The sequence below is a fragment of the Carya illinoinensis genome, chromosome 5, assembly GCF_018687715.1.
Source record: "Carya illinoinensis cultivar Pawnee chromosome 5, C.illinoinensisPawnee_v1, whole genome shotgun sequence".
Lineage (NCBI taxonomy): Eukaryota > Viridiplantae > Streptophyta > Magnoliopsida > Fagales > Juglandaceae > Carya > Carya illinoinensis.
In genome coordinates, this window is record NC_056756.1 from 31,345,887 (window position 1) to 31,367,492 (window position 21,606).

The 21,606-nt window shown below is 34.1% G+C and overlaps 1 long non-coding RNA gene and 1 pseudogene across 1 annotated transcript; both read right to left on the reverse strand.

Moving 5' to 3' along the window:
* Window positions 1-5,023: 5,023 nt before the first annotated feature.
* Window positions 5,024-8,165, reverse strand: LOC122311369 (annotated as a pseudogene).
* A 6,338-nt stretch (window positions 8,166-14,503) lies between these two features.
* On the reverse strand, window positions 14,504-17,137 carry LOC122312000. The gene is made up of 2 exons (XR_006242924.1): window positions 15,846-17,137; window positions 14,504-14,771 (listed from the first exon to the last, which is right to left on the reverse strand). It is a non-coding gene; the product is annotated as an uncharacterized LOC122312000 (long non-coding RNA).
* Window positions 17,138-21,606: the final 4,469 nt, after the last annotated feature.

Below are 21,606 nucleotides of genomic sequence, written 5' to 3' on the forward strand. Positions count from 1 at the left end.
CAATCATGGACTGCGCAAGCATAGCACAATCTTTTTTTAAAAAAGTAAATAAATACGAGATCTAAATGAAAATGTTAGTTTTTTAATAGTGTACCACATTCTTTTTTAATAGGAGTACAAAGTTTATACACTTCACGACTGTATTTAACATTACTCATATATTATCTAAGATGCTTATTTAACCTTCTGTTGAGAGTTCTCTTTGTTGGAGATGAATTCGATTTGATATTATATCTCGATTTAATTTTCATAATTATCAAATCATTTGATTTGATATTATCTTAATTTGATTTTCATAATGACTAAGATATTTAGCGTATTTCATCTCAATATAATTTTCTATAAATAAGGATGTATGTATTGACTCTTATGTTCAGAAATAAATAGCAAAGGTGTAGCCCTAAAATTCTATCACCATCATTCTCCATCTTTTTTTATTATTATTTTTTTTTAATTTTTTCATTTTTTATCATGGTATTAGAACCTTTTGCTAATGTTAGGCTCGATCTTGTGGATTATCTCTTTTAAAGTTCTTTCGCTAGTTTTTTTGACATCTCACAAAATTTGTAATCGTCTTTGTTCAAACATATTCATTCAAGTAAATGCAATTGAGTATCTTTATTAGCCATGAGTCTTTTTATTAAGTTTTGGTCTATTGTGAGTATTGTTTGAAATCCCAAACCCAATTTTTTATCCTTTTGATTTCATCATCTTGATGACGAAGACCATTGTCAACTCAATCTTTCAGCCTAATATTAGCTCTTTGTTGGCTTTAACCCATTACCAACCTATTGTTGGTTACAACTTTAGATTTAATGTTCTAGTCGCAGTCACCTCATCACCAAAACCACTTGCATCATCTCATTTGTGACCAACCAACGGATATAAAGACTACACTCAAATTTCAAACTAAGGTTTCAAAATTCTCTACCTTGAATGTGATGGAGGATGTTGGAGACAACATCAAATCATTATCTTAATTTGATTTTAATAATAATTCAGATATTTATCTTATCTTATCTCAATATAATTTTTCTATAAATAAGGTTGCATGTCTAGTATTAAGTAACAATTAAAAATAACAAAAATGTAGCCCTGAAACTCTATCTCCATTATTCTCCGTTTTCCGTCTCTTTTTCTATTTTATTTTGTTTTCTATCACTCGACACACTTTATCTCATGTCCCGCTTTTTTTGAACATGAAATGTGCTAATTCTGTGACCATAGGGTATTTTACATATAATTTAAAGTACATCTATAAAACAACTTAGATTAATTAAGGATTAGGCTCCGAAACGGTAAATTGTTTTGGCCAGGCAACGTTTGGAATTTATTTATTTATGTTGAATAGAACTAAATCATCAAAGACTCATATATTTTGCCTTCTAGGGTTGTAAAAAAAAAAAAATAAATAAAAGAAAAAGAAAAAGAAACTAGTTGAACCCACCAAACTGGCATACTTGGTCTGGTTCACAACTGGTCAGATCCAGTACAAATTTTTAAAAACTAAAATCGGTTTGGTATCAGTTTTCATATTTTGAAGACATGTTTAAACAGAATCGTACCGATATATATTTTATTTTTTATATTATAATTAAAATAATTTTTATATAATTTCCTACTTTTTACTATATATATATATATTCTAAATTGCTAATTAATGTAACATTAGATTTTAAACTTGTTATTTATATCTATTAATTTTATGACATAAAATTAACATAACATTTGATATAATATAAAATTAATTTTATAAGATTTTAACATAGCATATGATATAACATAAAATTAATCTTATAATTCTTAATATAATATTTAATATAACATATAAAACTTAACCTTAAACATTTGATATAACATATTAAATATAACACGAAATTTCAATCTTAAATATGAATATTAATATTAAGTTATTAATAGAAACTTACTTTTATATATACATTTTTGACATAAATACTTTAAATCGATAATATATATACTCACATTTGATCAAGTTATGTAGTGCGAAATCGAAAAAATAAGATAATAAATCGATCGGTATTTAAATTTTTAAAATTTTCTTAATGCTTCACATAGCAATTATTTGTCTTTAAAAAGGACTAAAATATCGCCGTCCATCCATTTGAACTTATTTCTCATCGCCACTGTAAAAATAAAACTTCTCAAAAGCGTTTGAACTTTTTGGAAAATTGGACCCAGGAAAAGGTTGGTGGATTGGTTTTTTATTAGTACGTGGAAAAGCAAGAAGTATGAGCTAAAAAGCAAATGGTAGGCTTTAAAGAGCATTAAGGCCGACACAGATATGAAAATAAGGACATTAAAAAAATAATGAACAGAAACCTTAACAGACAACAGCCAAATGTTAATGCCCATAACTCTCAACCCTAGCAGATCATGCATTAACGGGATTCTTTGTCCTTTCCCAGGTGTGGCCCCGTGGGGTTGTGGAAAACAAAGTATGTTTTATTTATTTATATTTCCTTTAAATAAAAAAACAGTACTCATATTTATACGTACATACTGGGGATGTACTTTATATGTTCTGTCTCGTTATTGTAGTTAAGGTGTTTGGCAAATTGTTTGACTAGGTACAGTGAAAGAGCCGTGAATGGTCAGATGTTAGGGTATGGGGATGGGGCCCGGGGGGCAGCTGCCAAAGCCAGCGATGCGATGGAAACCGTGGCAATGCGTGCGTTGCTGTGTATACTTTTGAGCTGATCAAGGCCACACGGTTGGCCACTTGGATGCTATCATGCTAAACTTCAATAAATAATTAGGAATTAGTTTGAAACCCAATACACAGATATTACATTACAGTACATTACATGCGTGGGGTAGAGCTTTGGAAAAACCACCTTACGGCTGCCTGTCTTTTTGGGGCTAGCTGTATTCTGTAAAGGAAAACACTAATGTAAAGGAAAAAACCATCAATCTATTGTTAGTCACAACTCTAGACTTCTCGCTGGTGGCTCCGTTGGAATTATTGCTGATCATTTATTTTTTATTTTTATTAATGATTAAAAAAAATTATTTAATATTATTATAAATTATTTATTTATTTTTTAAATATTTAAAATTATTAAAAAATAATTTAAAAAAATATATTTTTTTACCTAACGGTGACTCACAGGAGCCACCAGCGGTACCTCTGCCACCTTCCTTTTATAAATTAATTCTCCTTTCTTTTAACTTCAAACATATTTTTCATCTTCCTTTTTAGGTCTTGGCTAAATAAATAAATCTTTTTTTTTTTTTTTCGCATTCCATCCTCCCATGGTGGCGATTCCACCCCATGTCTGCTGCTCCCTCCCCACTTCAAAAGGTCCCCTTAATCTGTATCATTTCCATTGTGTTCCCTTAGAAAAAGCTCGTGTTTCGATAAGGGCAAATTCTGGTCGAAGTTAGTGAAAAAGAATAGAGGTGACAATATCAGATGATAATCAGAGAAAAAAAATAAAGCTTGTGTGTTTATCCTTTCCCAACAATCTCAATTTAGATGTTGTTTCCCTTATATATATATATATATGTTTGTTGAATCAAGAAAAATATACATCTTATCGTCTGGTTAAGAAGAAAAAATGTTGGTGTGAAGCAAACTTTTCACCTAGTGCATTATGTCTATTGTCTAAGCAAAGACAAATTGGTTCAAAGAGTGAATTGAGCAAAGTGTTGCTCTCTCTCTCTCTCTCTCTCTCTCAGAACTTACTGCGATTGCATCATCCACCAAGTTAAAATTTGGGTAAAGTGGTACACGCATGCACGAGGATAGGTGACAGGTCCATACCCAAGGGACAAATTCAATTATTCATCAAAGGGACAATTTTATAGCTTCATGAATCCTGGATGCATCACAGCCAAGATCTAGCACGAAGAACTGACACCCCAGCAGGCCTTTTGGGCCTCAACTCCATGATCCTCATAAATGCTTTTCCTGTTGCCTTTTGTTATTTTTTATCGCTAACAAACAATGCAAAACAGTTTCGATCGGAAGCCTTTAAATAGGCGAGCCTTGTGACAGTATGTCATGGACCTAACACTGGCAGGACCTTGTAGGTTCTTAGTTTTGGGGCTACATTTCTCTCTTGTAAAATTCTAGTTTCTCCCTCATTTTGGCATCTAATTTTCTTTTAATTTTTTTAATAGTTAAAAAGTGATTATTATTATATTTGTGTGTTTTTTTAAAAATGTCTAAAGATTTTTAAAAAATATTTATAAAAAGAAGAAAAAAGGGTGTGCATGAGGGACACTCAACGGTAAATACCGGACGGCCCAGTAGCATGATCCTCCTCTTGTTTATTACAAACTAGGAATTTCAGTCTGATTAAGCTATTTGACTGCAACATTCTGAATCTAGTTCCCAGATTCAAAAAGACTAACAGAGATGGAAGCAACAACATGATATGTCTCATCCAAACAAATGCATAAAACTGGTAAATTACTAAACTCTCCTGTCATCGCAGAAGCATTCAAAAACGAGAAAACGGAATTGCAGTTTTATGAGTTTACTGCATGTGACATACAAACCAGGCCACAAGATTTTACCAAGTAGGCTTCACAATCTAGGTACTGAATTACGAATGACACTTAGAGTTCGTCCTTGAAAGAGGTCATTTTAGGGTCGGTGGTGGAATTTTTTATGGGATAAGATGCCTCCATTGCTATACCACAATGTCCCTCTTCTGCATCAACCCACACTGTATCCTCAAATATCCCTTTTCTCCCCATTCAGGTCCCCAGGAGTTCTTCACTATCCAGTACTTTGTACCATCCAGAGTTGTTCCATAACCCACAATCGCCACGCCATGATTCAGCTCTTTGCCACAATCTCCAGTATACACTCCCTGCAGTCACATCCATTTCAACCACAATCTCCAGTAATTATACACACACAAATATATATATATATATATTTACACACATGTGCATCTATATGTATGGATAAGCTGGGATCAACTGTACTTAACTATATATCACTGTTTGCGATGTTTTAAGACATGCAATAATGGCCTCAATTGGTAATCAAAAAGGTTGTCTAGACTCTAAAGTTGAGGACCCTATGCTTCACATAGGCTCTTAAATTATCAATTGTTCCAAAAATTTAAGCCGATGGAAAAAGAGCTAGTTAATTTATATTCTAGCATGGATATTGTACGTACATGATATATGTGTGTACTAATAAACCATGCGGCCAATAACTTGCCTCTGAGTAGATTAATTGAAATTTGAAAGTCCTTGCCCCCAGCATCGATTGCAACCGATACAGGTTGGTTTGCAGCAGCTTTCCTCAAGGCATTCTCATCATTTTGTGGAACACTTTCATACCCATCTATTTGCACCCTAGGACCATTCATCTGCAAAGCAACAGAAACACATCCGGATCACTTGTAATACTTTCATTTACACATGCATAAAAATCTTAATGAAAATAATATTCATTGCATGCATCGACTACATTGTTGATTGTATTACGCCAAGACAGTACTATATCATATATATATATATTTTTATTAATCTTAATTGTTAATGTTTAGCCGTTAAAAGGTGCAATGCTTTAATTTTGGTTATTTAATTAGTATGTAAAGTAAAAAATGCCTGATCATGATCATTGGATTCGGACGGTGCAAATGTATTTTCTCCAAATTAAATAGATCTGTGATTATAATGTAAACAGTTATTTAACCTTAGCTGAATCACACGACCCATCTCGGGCTTGGTAGGGATAATCCTTCTCTGTTGTTACTCCACCAGTTTGCTTTATGAATTGGAATGCATTTTCCATCAATCCTCCATCACAACCTTTGTTTTCAGTATCGCAGTCAACCAGCTCCTGCTCAGACAGTGAGACTAGCTTCTTTGTTTTGATCTGGTTTATACCCTCCACTGCAACTACAGTTGAAAATGCCCAGCAGCTACCTATAACATCAACAGTTTGAGTGAATTCTCATCAAATAATGAATAGGACTGGCCTGCTAAAATATATTGACAAGATATGAGCATGCAGTTTCAACTTCTTATTTCTTTTTTAGGTAGGGTTTTCGGAAGCTATATAGAAATTAATTAGAAGTGTGCAACCGAGCCCCATTTTTTTCAAGTCCGGGCCAAAACTTGAAAATCTTGGTAAATCTGAACAGTTATCCGTCCGGATTGTAGGTGGGTAAGATGAAACCAGATCTGGTATGGAACTGGTTTTGGATCTAGTAATGTAACCGGTTATCTGTAACCGGATCTCATTTAAAATAAAAATTCTAAAAAAAGATTTAAAATTTTCAAATTTCAAAACAAAAATATCATGCAAAAGTTATATTCTAAAGAGATTATTTTAGTTTGCATGGAGCACGTAAGGATAGATATTCAAACTTAGCTTTGATATATCATTCCATAATTATATTATTCTAATTAAGCTTTTTTTTTCTCTTTTGGATTCAAAAGCGAAAAAGAAAAAGAAATGATGTCTTTTTTATTTCTTTCTTTTTATCTTCCAGCATGGTCTTTTGGCGTTAATTAGAGATGGATGATTTAAGAAAGGAGAGAACACGTTTAATTTATGGAGATTGTTCAATTAATATATATTGCTGAAGCAGTTGATGTACTAGCTAACTATATTAGATGATTGGTTTCAATTAATTAAAGGTCGAAAAAAAGGGATAAGATCATCATCACCCAATTAAGTTCATGGGGAACACTGAACAGTACGTACTTTATATATTTCAGATAAACTTATCTTAATCAAATTATTCTCTTTTCAAATATATAGATACGACGTACATACTCTCTCCTGACAGGAAAAACTCATTGTGAATGGAATGCAAGGGATAAGATCAAATATTAATATAAAAATCATGCATGCATGGTACGTACACAATACAATAATATTAATGGATGGAGAAGATCATCATCAACATTAATAACATCCCGATATTGTTGTGATGTATTAATATTATTTATTTTTATTTTTGTAAATTGATGTTTTGCATTGTGATGTGAACAACAATGTACTATGTAGTATGCATGTATTGTGTCTGTTGATATATTATTATTTATTTGTATAAAAATACAATAAAAAACATAAAGGCCTATAAAAAAAGCCTTTTGAATTGTTAAAAAGATTTTAAAGAACATCTAAAAAGTGTTTAAAATATTTTTTTAAAGAAATTCTGGGTATTAAACATGCAGGAAATCCTTTTTATTTTATTTTTATTTTTTATAATTTTTTTATAATTTGTATTTTTTAAAAGTACTAAAAAAACATTTTAAAAAGTCTTTTTAAAAATAAAAGAGGTAATAAACCCGGATATCTAGGTTTACATTAGTTTATCGCCTGGATTTATTTTGGATTAATCTAGGCAGATAACTATCCGATTGTTAAAACTCGGATCCAGATCCAATTATGGCCGGATTTTCAAATCCGGTTCTACACCCCTAATCCATAGTCACACTACGTATACATTATATTTTAAATGGTTTTTCATCTGAATGGTTGACCTATATAGTCCTTTAAAATGTAGCGCGACTAAAGATGAAAAAATTCAAGGAAGAGTATTATTGCGCTCGAATTAAAGAATAATTACCACATTTGCCTTGATCCCTGATACCGGTGACTGCACCTTGTTTCCTCCAATCAACGGAGGATGGAAGACTAGTACTGTCAGCCTTCTCATGCATGAAACCACAGGTACTCCTCCAGGCCACCTCGGAACATCCTGTTGTGGTTAACCTTTGAACCGGCGTAGGTGGTTGCAAACTCGTGGTTGGTCATATCCGCAAATTTGTTGAGTTTAAGCTTATATGGTTTATTCAACATATTCACCTTGTGAACATGCTTCACATTCTCCTTGAGCACATTGAAACGATTATGCTTCTCCTGTAGCTCCCGAGAAACCGTGTGCTGGCTTCTCCACCTCTCATACAGGTCCCACAGTCTCTCCAACCCAAGTCCGCCTCTTGGAAATCAAAGCTCTTGGCAATACCCAAAAGTAGAGCCAAGGAGAGAGCCACCAAGAAAAACTTCCCCATATCCATGATGCTCATGTATATCTATGAGAAAAAATGAATATATATATATATATATTTTTATCTGTGAGGAAAATGAAGTACTTACTTTAAATGGAGAACAATAGAATGAAAGATTGGGGACTCGAGAGTTTTTGTAGATGAAGCTGTTTGATATGGTTTATGGAGTATCGATGCAACCATGCACGATGTTTATAACTTGCAATCTTAGGGCTGCAGAGGTTTAACCAGATAATAAGGGGGAAGGTGAGATTCCTTTTAGAGGAGTGGTTTGGATATATTTGGCTGTTGTGCAGCCTACATGCCAACCACGTTATCTTACTTAACTTGCTTGTAGAAGTTGACGAATTGACTATGTTGCTTCAGGCTCTAAGACACGATTTCTGGCCAGTGGGGGGATAAAGTACTAAAAACTGCCGTCTTTTCCCCAAAACTGAAAAACTTTTTTTTTAACAAGCAAGCATATCATAGATAAACTAAGGAGTTACATATCATAGATAAACTAAAGAGTTACAAGATATAAGATTCAATAGGGTGTGAGTGATCCCCAACAATCATCCCAAAACTAACAAATACAACGCAAGACAAAACTCAAGAGAAAAAAAAAAAAAGGATATAGAACCAAAAGTTTTCTTAAGACTCCTAATACTTTTTCCATTTATAGTTTTTTGTTTGAACTTTGATTTTGTTTAGGCCAGTAAATAATTTAGACAAAACTTTATTGAATATTGGGGTTTTAAGTTTACTATTTGAAAGCTTAATTTTTTTTGTTTTCCTTATATAAGTTTCTTTATTCTTTATTTTTTGAATTTTGGATTTTTCACTTTTTTTTTTGAAAGGTGAAACACTGTTCCATTTATTAATGAAGCGGACAATTACAACTTTTGACTTGTAAAATACAAACCAAATTCTAACATTTTCTCGCTCTCCAGCCCACAAATTTCTTTGCAGCTGACAGGGTCTTGTCCAATGCCTTTAGACTAACAGTCTGAGAGACAGGCCTCCAGACTAATCGTTTGAGAGACTTAACTCTGTCTTAGACTACCGTCTAAGATAGTCCACACAACTCCCCCTCCCATGGAGTGGAGTACAAAACTCTATGGACCCTCGGTCCTAGAGACTGTTTCCTACTACTACCTAAAACAAACTAAAAAATTGAAAATACAAGAAAAACCTTCAAAAACAAGTGATACATTGAGCAAACTAAAAATACATGGGCTGAAGCCCAGCCCAGCCCAAACAAAAGCCCAGCCCATTGGGAGAGCCACTTAGGGTTTCATCACTTATTCCAACTGCTCCCTCTCCGTGCTGCGTTCTCCCTCCAAGCAAGTGCAGAGACCACCAAGTGCAGAGTTCTCCTCCAAGCTCACAGCTCCAAACACAACATTATACATTAAAGCAAAGCTAAAGGAGCACAACGGAGCCCTCCTCCTTTCTTTTCTACTGTTGTGCAGTACATGAGTTGCTGTGCCGACCACCACGAAGCACAGAGAGCACCACGAAGCCTTTCCGACGTGACCTAGAGTCGCTACTCGTACCACCAACTCTCTGTTCTTTCAAAACAGAGCAGCACGCCTCTCATCGACTAGCAGCCCTGCCTCGCCTTTGTCCATCGTCGTCAACCTTGCGCCAGCAAAACAGGATAGCCAGCCTCTCACACGGTGGGACCACCATACCTTTGTCTTCTTTGGCTACGGATGTTCCTCTCCTCAAGGCGACACCATAGCTAGAGAGCAAGAACCTGTCTCCCTTAAGCCACCATAACCCCCAAGCACTGACTGGAACTAAACCAAAACAAGAAAACCAAAAAATCGACAAAAAATAGAAGAAAACGGAAAAAGCATGAAAACTAAAGAGGGGAGGGAGGTGGCTCCCACCTCCCTTTGGGAAGGTTTTCTGATAAGCTTTTTAGAGAGAAGGAAGACTTTCTCTCTCTATCGGATGGGAAGACTTTAAAAATAAGATATATGTTTTTTAAAGAACATTAAGCAAAAGAACTATATATTAAATCTTTTCAAATACAAAAGAAACTTATATATGCGCATTGACCACTTCCCCAAGTGTGCTACAAAATAAGCAATATTCTTAGATCTCTCGCAACAAGCACAAATTATCTTGAACTTTTTATGAACAATGCGTGAATGAGATGACGAATACTTTGATTTACGAAAGGATTTTGGGCATAGTTGACAACACAACCAAACTCCATTCTTGAAATACTCTTAAGGATTGGTGTTGTTAATGTTTGAAAAAGAGATAAGAAGAGAGATTATTTTATAAAAGTAATGTAACCTCAATTCAACTCTTCTATATTGATGAATATATGAAACTTCAATTTTGTGAATAAGGTTGTTCTCTTCGGCAAAGATATCATAAACAGTTTTTTGTTTTTTGTTGTGTTTTGTTTTGTTTTGTTTTTTTCCGGAATATTGAAGTATTTATAAGAATTAGACTTCGAGGAGAGATTAAATGATAAAATGGAGATTGCATTAAATAAGTTATCACGTCCTTTGATGATCATCCTGCCAATTCTTGTGGGAAACATACTAAACCTACTGCATCTTATCTATATCTTCTTTTCTTCTATTGAATACAAGAAATTAAAGAACAATAATGAATATTAAGCAAAAGAAATTGTATCCTCAATCATTTCAAATACAAAAGAAATTTACGTGCGTTGGACACTTCTACTGGTGTGCAACACAATCAATGGCATTCTTGAATCTATCGCCACAGGCACAAGTTATCTTGAATTCCATGGACAATGCTTGAATGTGAAAACAAGTACTTTGATTTACTTGAGGATTTTGGATAGTCAACACAACCAAACTCTATTAATCTTGAAATATGCATAAAGATTGTTGTTGTTGATGTTTGCAAAAGTAAAAAGAAAGAGACTTATTTTGAAAAATAACATAACCTCAGTTCAGCTATTCAATTATGAATATCTGAAATTTCAATTATTGTGAATAAGGTTGTTCTCTTTGGCAAGAATAGAGTATTGTTTGACTGAATATTGACGCCTTTATGAGAATTAGATTGCAAGGAGAGATAAAATGATACAACAGAGATGTATTTCATAGAATAACTTATCACGTCCTTTGATGGCCATCCTGCCAATTCTTGTGAAAAACATATTGAACCTACCACATCTTATCTACTACTTTCTTTCTTATGTGAAATAAAAGAAATTAAATAACATTAAGCACAAGAAACTGCATGCTTAATCATTTCAAATACAAAAAAACTTAGGTGCATTGGGCACTTCTCCTGGTGTGCACAAAATCAATAGTATTCTTGAATCTATTGCCACATACATAAGTTCTGTGGTGACCCGCTTTCGCGTGTATTTTCGCTGAAAGGGTTGTTTTTTATTTTAATTAATATTAGTTTATTTATTTTAATTTATTTCGTTTTAAAATTGGTTTTTAATTTAATTGATGTTGTGTTTTATTTCTTTTAGTCGTTTACGGTTTTTAATCTCGTTTCGGCGGTTTAGTTTTGTTTTCCCGGAATGAGGATTAGACCTCATCTTTTTCCTACATCTCTTTTCCTTTTTTCTTTTTTCTCTTTTTTTTTTTCTTTTTCTTCTTCTTTCTTTTTTCTTTTTTTCTTTCTTTTCTTTTTTTTTTTCTTCTCCTTCCTCCCGATTGGCCCGTCTCTCTCTCTCTCTCTCTCTCTCTCTCTCTCTCTCTCTCTCTCTCTCTCTCTCTCTCTCTCTCTCTCTCTCTCTCTCTCTCTCTCTCTCTCTCTCCACGCCGGAAGCCAACCCAGCTCGACCCGCCTCCGTCCGGCCGCCGTGCGGCTCACCGCCCCCACCGGTCGACACCTCTCCCTCCGGCGCACCTCCCCACCAATTTTCAGACCCATCCGGCCGGCCGTTTGGCCGGAAAACCCCCTAAAAGCTCCCACGGTTTTTGCCTCAATCCGCCGCCGTCGCTCCACCTCTGGCCACCATTTCTTCACCACTTCATCACCGGTCCCTTGCCGTCCTAACCCACCTATTTTCGGCCTCCAATGGTCACCGGAACAGCTCCTACGAGCTAGCTTTCCTTTTTGGGAAATCCGGCCTCTCTCCGCCGTTTCTGCCGCCACCCACGGCCAACCACCACTTCCAGTAGCTTCACAATCATCCCTAGACCATTCTCTATCAATCCCAAGCTCTGGTTTGTCCTCGTTCAAAAGTGGGTATTTCACAACCCACGGCCACAGTGAATTTTCACTGTAACGTTGCTTTTCCTCCGCCGTTTGCAATGCCGAGTGTTTTCTAAAATTACCGTATAGCACTGTAAGTATTTTCCAAACCCTATTTTCAGATTTAAATATATATTGCTCTTTCAATTATTTTATCTGCTGGTTGGTTGATTCCGGATTGAGTCCGAGGAGTTCGGGGGTCGGATGGATGAAGGATGGAGTTGCTTGTTTATTTGATTTATGTTGATTGATTATTTTTGTGCATTGATATGGCATTTACATGGTGCATGCACGTGTGTTTTTGTTTAATTGTGAAAAGCCTGTTTATTGGCGTAAGTGGACTTACGGGTGCGTGTGTATCACGACCCCAAGCCGGGATGGGGTATTATCTCGGTGGAGCTCCTCTGGTCACTCGAGAGTGGAATAAACTAAGTGATGTCCCCTGGGTCGTCGCTGGGCGACGACGGGAGCGGGGGCTAGGGGTTGCTTGGCTACGAACGCGCCGGGCGCGGAACCGGGCATCGCCCTACGCACCGACTCCGTGGCCCTTCGCTGGTGAGGGCTAGAGGATGCTTGGCTACGAACACGTGGGGTGTGAAACTGGGCATCGCTTGTTAGGTGTCACATGTGTGGTGGTACTCTGCGGTGTGGCACTGGAGCCAGGGTGTGCGGATGACCCCTAGGGGAGGTCATGGTGCATACAGGTTAAAAATGGTTTTTGGTTTGCGATGAGTAAAGGCCAAATGTGACTTTTGGCGTGGTTTTTGGAAAATATGTGTTTTTGGGCCAAATGGGATTTTTGGCGTGCGTGGAAAAATATGTTTTTATGGGTTTTGTGCATTGGGTATGCTTCATGCATTTTGTGTGAGCTCTATGTCTTTTTATCTGGTGGTGTTTGGGTTTTACTTACCTGCGGTACCATTTTTGGTTCCGTAGCTTTTGGTGCAGGTTTTGAGGATGAGGAAGAGGAGGTTGAGCCCGAGGATGCGGCTCTGCCGGGTTGCTGATGTTATGCTTTATATTTGGTTTAAAACTATATTAGTGCTTTGTAATGTTTTATTTACGTATGGTTTAAACAGCTTGTAATACGTTAAGAAAAATTCTGGTACTTAGTTATATGGCTTTCATTTTTCGCTGCATGTTTCTTCGTGCACATATGTTGCCTTTGCACACACTTGGCACCCGTCGTTGGGGTGGTGACCCGGGTTGTCACCATCCGGACGTCTCGATTTTCCCGCTTCCGTGCGTGGGAATTTGAGGGCGTCACAAGTTCATTTGAACTTTTTATGGACAATGCGTGAATTGGAAGACAATTCATGCTTTGATTTACTGAAGGATCTTGGGTAGTTGACACAACCAAATTCCATTCTTGAAATATTATTAAGCATTATTGCTATTGAGGTTTGAAAAAGTGATAAGAAAAAGTGATTCATTTTAAAAATTATGTAACCATAGTCACTACAACAAATATTACTTTTTGTGGGGGCTAATTTTGCCACAAAAAATATAAAAAGTTGCTGCAAAAACTTTTTACTGGCAAAAAAGATTGGCTACACGATTGCAGATAATAAAATGCCAATTTAAATATCTTCTCTGGCAAAACTTACGTTTGTCATAAAATGTACTTATTCCAACAACTCAATTTGTAACAAATAAGAACAAAAATTGCCAGAAATAAATGGTTCTAATAATTCAAAATACTTATTTTCCGTGTTGATATATTGCCATAAAATGGTTTTTTTGAGAAAAAAATTTGTCGATAATTCTTTTCCTCTACAAATTATAATCGCTGCAAAATTCTATATTGGCAGCATACATCGCCAATAATTATGTACTGGCCGCAAAGAGACATCAAAGAAAAAAAACACTCTCGACGAGAAGTTTAGTTGAAAATAATTTATTGGCAAGTTAACGTTGCTGCTAAAACTCAATTTCCGCAAAGAGACATGATACATCATAGGCTTATAATTTGTATCCACGTAAAGATACTATCATAAAATTTTATTTTCCACAATCAGTTGGCGTATGCAAAAATATTTTTCGATAATTCTTTTTCTTTAACAACCCAAGGATTGCCGCAAATTACTATTGCAACATTATGTTATTGCTGAAAATAAGCTATTTTGGTAGAAAAACATATTTGTGGCCACAACATGTTGCTGCAAATAGGAAAAAAAATTCCAAAAAAAAAAAAATTATAGACTATAAAACCAATGAAATGAGAATGATTCCAAAAGTAGAAAAAGAATGGCATAATATACACCTAAAAACATACATATGAATGCAATGGAGATCCAAATTCAGCAAAACATCATATAACAATTTCAAAAATAGATGTACAAACTATGCTTCCAATTTCACCAACTCAATGTTATCAAAACATCTCTGATTCATTAAAATAAAATAAAATAAAATAAAATTACATAGATTAAAGATCATGATACCAGAATGATCTTCAAAAAGTCTATTACTACCAGTAATCTTGTGATGTTCCCATGGTGTATTGCTCCTACCTCAACCTGTGTTTATGTTTGTGTTGGCATCTTCTCAACACAAATATGAACTCACTTTGCATGGCAAAACATGACCTCAAAATTTCAGCAAACAGTCGTGAAGTAATTACTAAATCAAGACATACTTAATCTTTGCATAGAGTTATTGAAGAAGAAGCACTTGGAGTAAAGACAAAAGCAACATGCATACTTTATAGTCATTATTCTTGATCAACATATCCATCTTGTGCAAAGAAACCAATATCAAGTTTCTTAAAAATGTTCCAAAGTCTGTTAATCGAACAGCTAAATATAAGTTGTAACTCTGTTTGCTGTAACTTGGCATGTATGTTCTTTGCCATGTTTTATCAGATTTCAATTATTGATGTAGCATTTGATATGAGAAACATTAAATACTAGTATGTTAACTAGATTTCAATTATTCATACAGAGTTGGATATGAGAAACATTAGATATTAAATCACCCAATTGAAAAAAATAGATTCTACCAGCATAAATATGCACAGTTGGTCCATTCTCCTGTATATGCATGTATGATACTTTCCTTTACTACAACCAGATAAGAAGGCACCAAAATAAAACCACATAAGTCAAAACTTAAAAAGAAAATGTTCAAAAAGCTTCAAGACAAATCCAATTAAGATGTCACAAATAAATGTAGTACTAGTGAGTAGCTCCCTAAAGCTAACATCCAAATTATTGGCCTTGATCCCATTGGATCCCCTCTTTAAAATAATTAACATTAAAAATTCATTGAACATGTCCCATCTAATATAGTAAAATCCCCTCACCGCCAAAGTAAGTTAGTCATATTACAAAAATGTTAGCCAAAGTTATCAACGGGGTGGTGGCGCAGTTGGCTAGTGGGTACGTTTTATAGCTTCTGAGTTATCCTGAGGTCGAGAGTTCGAGCCTCTCTCACCCCATTAACTTGTTTCTTTACTTATATATATATAAAAGAACTGTTAGCCAAAGTGCTAGACATTGCTAAATGAAAAATCTGAATCACTCAAGGGTCATTGACTACTTCTAAATATACCAACCTTAACCAATAAATCAAAATCAGATATAGCTTCCTTTTGGAAAGTTAGAAAATAACTACAAAAGAAAGAGTCTAGTAGAAAGTACCTTTACTCAATTAAGGGGACTTAGATTTTGTAACCATCAAATGATATTGGAAAGTAGGTAACATAAGCATCCTTTGCATAAGAACATAAAAATCTACAACTTACGACACAAAAGAAAGATATGAAAATCAATTCAACTAACAAAAAGAGAACACTAGATTGCTAAAATTGTTAAAATATGATAAAAGATAAAGCCAGTAACATCACTTAAAAGCAAAAATAATGAAAGATATGCTTCCTACGAGACTAATGTGAAGACTGCCTCCCTATAGGTAAAACATAGATCTACCTCTCAATCATGAAACCAAGATCACAAGCAATAGATGGAATTATTGCCGAAAAACTATAAAAACACATACAATGATTCAGGGCTACGAGCAAAACAACAGTTAGAACTTTCAATAAAGAACTAGTTATGCATTATGAACAAATGTGACATAAAGCAAAACGAAATCATAAGAAATAAACTAATTCATTGTTAAAATAATAAACAAAAAATACATTAATTTGAGAGCAACTAGGACAATTCTAGATTTTCATCTAGATAGAAATTTCAAAGAATATTTCACCTCAGGTGAATAGGGGATGAGGATTATGGCTAGTATTGCATTAAAGATCAAATATGATGCTGATATAAATACCAAAAATAATGTTAGATGACCTTTATAGAACAAAAATATATAAGAATATAGTTTGCCTGAAAACAAACTAGATGTCCTTTAAATGAAGACCATTTCTATGAAAATATATAAGAATACAGTTTCAACAGTCGAAAAACCTTATAGAAATATGGTTGTTTACTTTCAAGTAAAATACTCCCAGTTAATTTTCTCTAATAAAAGTAAGGATCACTTGTTAGCATCAAATGCTCTAATTGTAGGGCACAAGAGATTTTAGAAAATTAAAAGGAAAAATAATTCCTCTATTATTACAAAAGTATAAAATGAGAATGAGGAAAACCCAATAATTGCCTTCTCTATCTAAGAGTAAATCCAACATTTGAACCTTCCATCTATCCCCACTGAGGTACAAATCCAAGTGTAGCACGGTAGACATTTGAACCACCAAAATGAATATAACTCAGAATCAAAATTAACTCAGAATCAAATAAAATGTTCACATAGGTATTTAGTGAGTAAAGCTTCCATATTTCTATATAACACAACACCTAATGTTCAAGATACAATTAGAACTGAAACATAGAAAAAAGTGTCTAGGGTAACAATAACAACCCAACCTTTTAAGTGATAAGTAACTAAAAAAAAATGGCATCTAACTATCACTTTTAAGGTCATGCTCTGTTTGCCTTAAATATACATATAAATATATATATATATATAAAGCAATTAGGTTTGCTATATATATATATATGTTTTCTCCTTTAAGGTCATGCTCTTATACTAGATGTTCTTATACTCTTATACTTTATATATATATATTTATATATATATATATATATCTATATAAAACTAGATGTTCTTATACTTTTAAGGTCATGCTCTGTTTGCTCTGTTTCCTCTTGTTTCAATATATATTGAAGTGATTAAAGAGCAATATCATCTACCATTTTATTCATAACTGAAAAGTTATAAGAAACATATTGAAATAAGAGGAATTAACCCAAAGGAGTCATCGAAAACAAAAGGAATCATGTTAGTTCAACAAAGAACCAGTATCAACAAAAATGATCTAGTTTGGAACTTAATCATCTATGCATACATCATGCTAAAACTATGGGATGAGAAAACCAAGAAGAGGAACTTAACCAACATATTCTGGACCATCCTTTCCAACAACCAAATACTCTTGGAGCATTCAACTAAGACACCTAGTTGCTTCGTTCACTTCAGGGCTCTATAATATCCCACACAGATCCAGAAGCAAAGAAATTAAATTAAAATTATCAAGCTGAGGTAAGTCATAATATGCATATTATCTGAAAAAGAAAAAAACAATAAAATGAAGAAGTGAAAAAGAAATCATATCTGCAAGCATTTGATTTTTTGCTACTACAACCCGGTTTGTCTCTTCAAAGTGAAATCAAATTCCATGATTCTGTCAAATAACAAAGTGAAACCCACATTTATTCTTCCTCTTCTTCTATTTTGTTGTACTAGGAAAAAACCCAATTTTGTTCAGCCTGAAATTCTAGAACTCAATGCCACAAAATGAAACCCTAAGACTAAGGCCTTGTTTGTTTAGCCAAAACCAAAAATCTCATCTCATCTCATCTCAACTCATCATTACACCTTTTTCAAATCCCAATACAAAATATAATAAACAATTTAACTTTTTCAAATCCCAATACAAAATTAATATTCAAAAATTATATTATAACAATATTTTATTTATTACTATTTAAAACATCTCATCTCATCTCATCTCATCTGTGTAACCAAACGGGGCCTAAGATTCCATAACTCAATAACATTAAAATCAAAATTTACGTATTGTTCTTTTATTGCCTAGATATAGAAAGAAACAATACTATAAAATAAAGTCAACTATTATAAATCCCAGAATATTTCCAAAACAAAATATCCAAGAGTATAAAAAGAAAAGACACATTATTTCAATACCTAGACACAAGCCACCCAAAAATAGCTCTACGAAATTTGTAAAAGCAACAAGATTTGAGGTATACAATAACCAATAATTATTGGATGAATATAAATAAGGGTTCACAAATAAGAGCATCGGTGACATAGAAATTTCATGAACAGGATGAGAACTTCAAATAGAGATTGTATAACAATAGAGAACAACAAAATTAGGTCTTGAAGTCAAGGAGATTTGCCTTCCCTTAGAGGATATCCACGACCATCAATGGACACCTTGTGGGTATCATTTGAAGAGAAGATCTCGTGGGTTTTCTCAAACCAGAGGATCTATGGGTGAGAGAGAGAGAGAGAGAGAGAGAGAGAGAGAGAGAGAGAGAGAGAGAGAGAGAGAGAGAGAGAGAGAGAGAGAGAGAGAGAGAGAGGGAGAGCAATATTTACCTAAAGCACAAGGTTGGGCTTGTGTTGGAAACGTCAAGCGAAGGCTAAAGAAGCTGTGAAGGGAATTAATTTGTGACTGGGAGCTAAAAGAGCGCTGGCTTGACTTAGAGATGGGAGGGAGAGATCCAACCGAAAAGAGGAAGAGAGTGCCAACATTGGGGATTGGATTTAAAGAGAGACCGGGAGAGCGGGGATAATAGATTTGAAAATGTTTTATATATCCTCATTTGCTATGATGTTATTCGTCAATAAAATGGATAATAGAATTTTCTGCCACATCTTTTATTGCAAATAGATATATGTTGGTTGCAAAATATAATATTTTGGAACATATTTTCCGACGTCTTAAATCTTGTGGGAAAAGGTCACTATTTACTACTATTTTTGGTTGGCCACAAATGAAATGGCAAAAAATATACTCTTTTTATCTGCCGCATGATATTGTAGAAAAATCTTAATTTTTACAGACAAATGTTAGTTTTTGCAACAAACTTTATATTTTCAAAAATAAGTTGGCCGCTACAGGCCATATATGTTGTAGTGAGTTCAGCTCTACAATTTTGAATATCTGAAACTTCAAATTCTTGGGAAGAAGCTGGTTGTTCTCTTCGGCAAGGATATCATAAATAGATTTTTTGGCTAAATAACGTTTACGAGAATTAAGGTTGAATGAGAGATTAAATGGTACAACATATAAGAATTGCATTGAATAACTTATCACACGTCCTTCAATGGCTATCTTGCCAATTCTTGTGGAAAGCATATTGAACCGACCACATCTTATCAATATCTTATTTTCTTTTGAGGAATAAAAAAATATTAAAAAACGTACATTTAGCAAAAGAAACTGTATCTTAAATCATTTGAAATACAAAAGAAACTTATGTGCATTTGGCACATCTATTGGCATATTCAGCACTTCTACTGGTGTGCCATAAAATTAGTAGCAATATTCTTGAATCTATTGCCAGATGCACAAGTTATCTTGAACTTCTAATGTACAATGCGAGAATGGGAAGATAAGTGCTTTGATTTACTAAAGGATCTTGGTTAGTTGACACAACCAAACTCCATTATTGAAATATTCTTATGGATGTAGTTGATTTTTTGGAAAAGAGATAATAAAGATACTTTCTATTTGGAAAATAAGGTAACCCCAGTTAAGGTCTTCAGTTATGAATATCTGAAACTTTAATTTTGTGAATAAAGTTATTCTCTTCCGCAAAGATATCTCAAAGGGTGGGGGGGTTTTTTCTTTGGGTTGAATATTGAAGCCTTTACTAGAATTAGAGTTTGATGAGAAATTTAATGATACATCGAAGATGTATTAATGCATAGAATAACTTGCCACGTCATTTAATGGTCATCCTGCCATTCCTGTGGAAAAGATATTGAACTTACCACTTATTATCTACATACTTCTTTTCAAATACGAATGAAACTTATATGCATTCGACACTCCTCCTGGTGTGCCACAAAACCAGTAGTATTCTTGAATCTAATGTCACATGCACAAGTTACTTTTAAACTTCCCATGGGCAACCTGTGAATGGGAAAACTGGCTCTTTGATTTACAGAAAGACTCTTAAGGTTTGTTGCGGTTGATGTTTTGCGAAAGAGATAAGAAGAGAGATTCTTTTTAAAAAATAAAATAACCTTAATGCACCTCTTCAATTATGAATGTGTGAAACTTCAGTTCTTGTGAATAAGGTTATTCTCTTCAGCAAGGATATCATGAAGAGCTTTCTTGACTGAATAATAAGGCCTTTTCAAGAATTGGAATTTGATTAGAGATTAAATGATACGACATATATGCATTGCATAGAACAACTTATCATGTCCTTTAATGGTCATCTCACCACTTCTTGCTAATAACATATTGAACCTACCACAACCACTTCTTATCTATATCTTATTTTTCATATAGAATACAAAGAATTAAATAACATTAAGCAAAAGAAACTGTACACAAAATCATTTCAAATACGGAAGAAACTTACATCATGTATTGGCACTTCTTCTGATGTGCAACAAAATCAACAACATTCATGACTCTATTGGCACATGCACAATACATCTTGAACTTACTATGGACAATGCGTGAATGGGAAGACAAGTGTTTTGATTTACTAAAGGATTCTGGGCTGTCAACACAACCAAAGATTCTTAGGGATTGTTATTGTTGATTTTAGAAAGAAGATATAAGAAATAGATTCTTCTAGAAAAACAATAAAAACTTAGCTCACGTCTTCAATTATGAATATTTGAAATTTCAATTCTTGTGAATAAGGTTGTTCTTTTCACTGAGGATTTCATAAGGAGTTTTTTTTTGGTGGAATATTGAAGCCTTCATGAGAATTAGAGCTCGAGAAGATATCAAATGATACAATGGAGATGTATTGCATAGAATAACTTATCACGGTTTTCAATGGTCATCCTGACAATTTTGAGGTAAACATATTGAATCTACCACATCTTATCAAGATTTTTTTTCTTCTGTGGAATACTAGAATTTAAACAACATTATGAAAAAAAATCGTATACTAAATCATTTCAAATACATGAAAACTTATCTGCTTTGGGTATTTCTACCAGTGTGCCACAAAATTAGTAGCATTCTTGAATAAGTTATCTTGAACTTGTTTTGGACAATGAGAGAACAGGAAGACAAGAGCTTTGATTATTGGAAGATCTTGGGCAGTTGACATAACCAGACTCTATTCTTGAAATAGAGATTATTAAGGATTGTTATTATTGATGTTT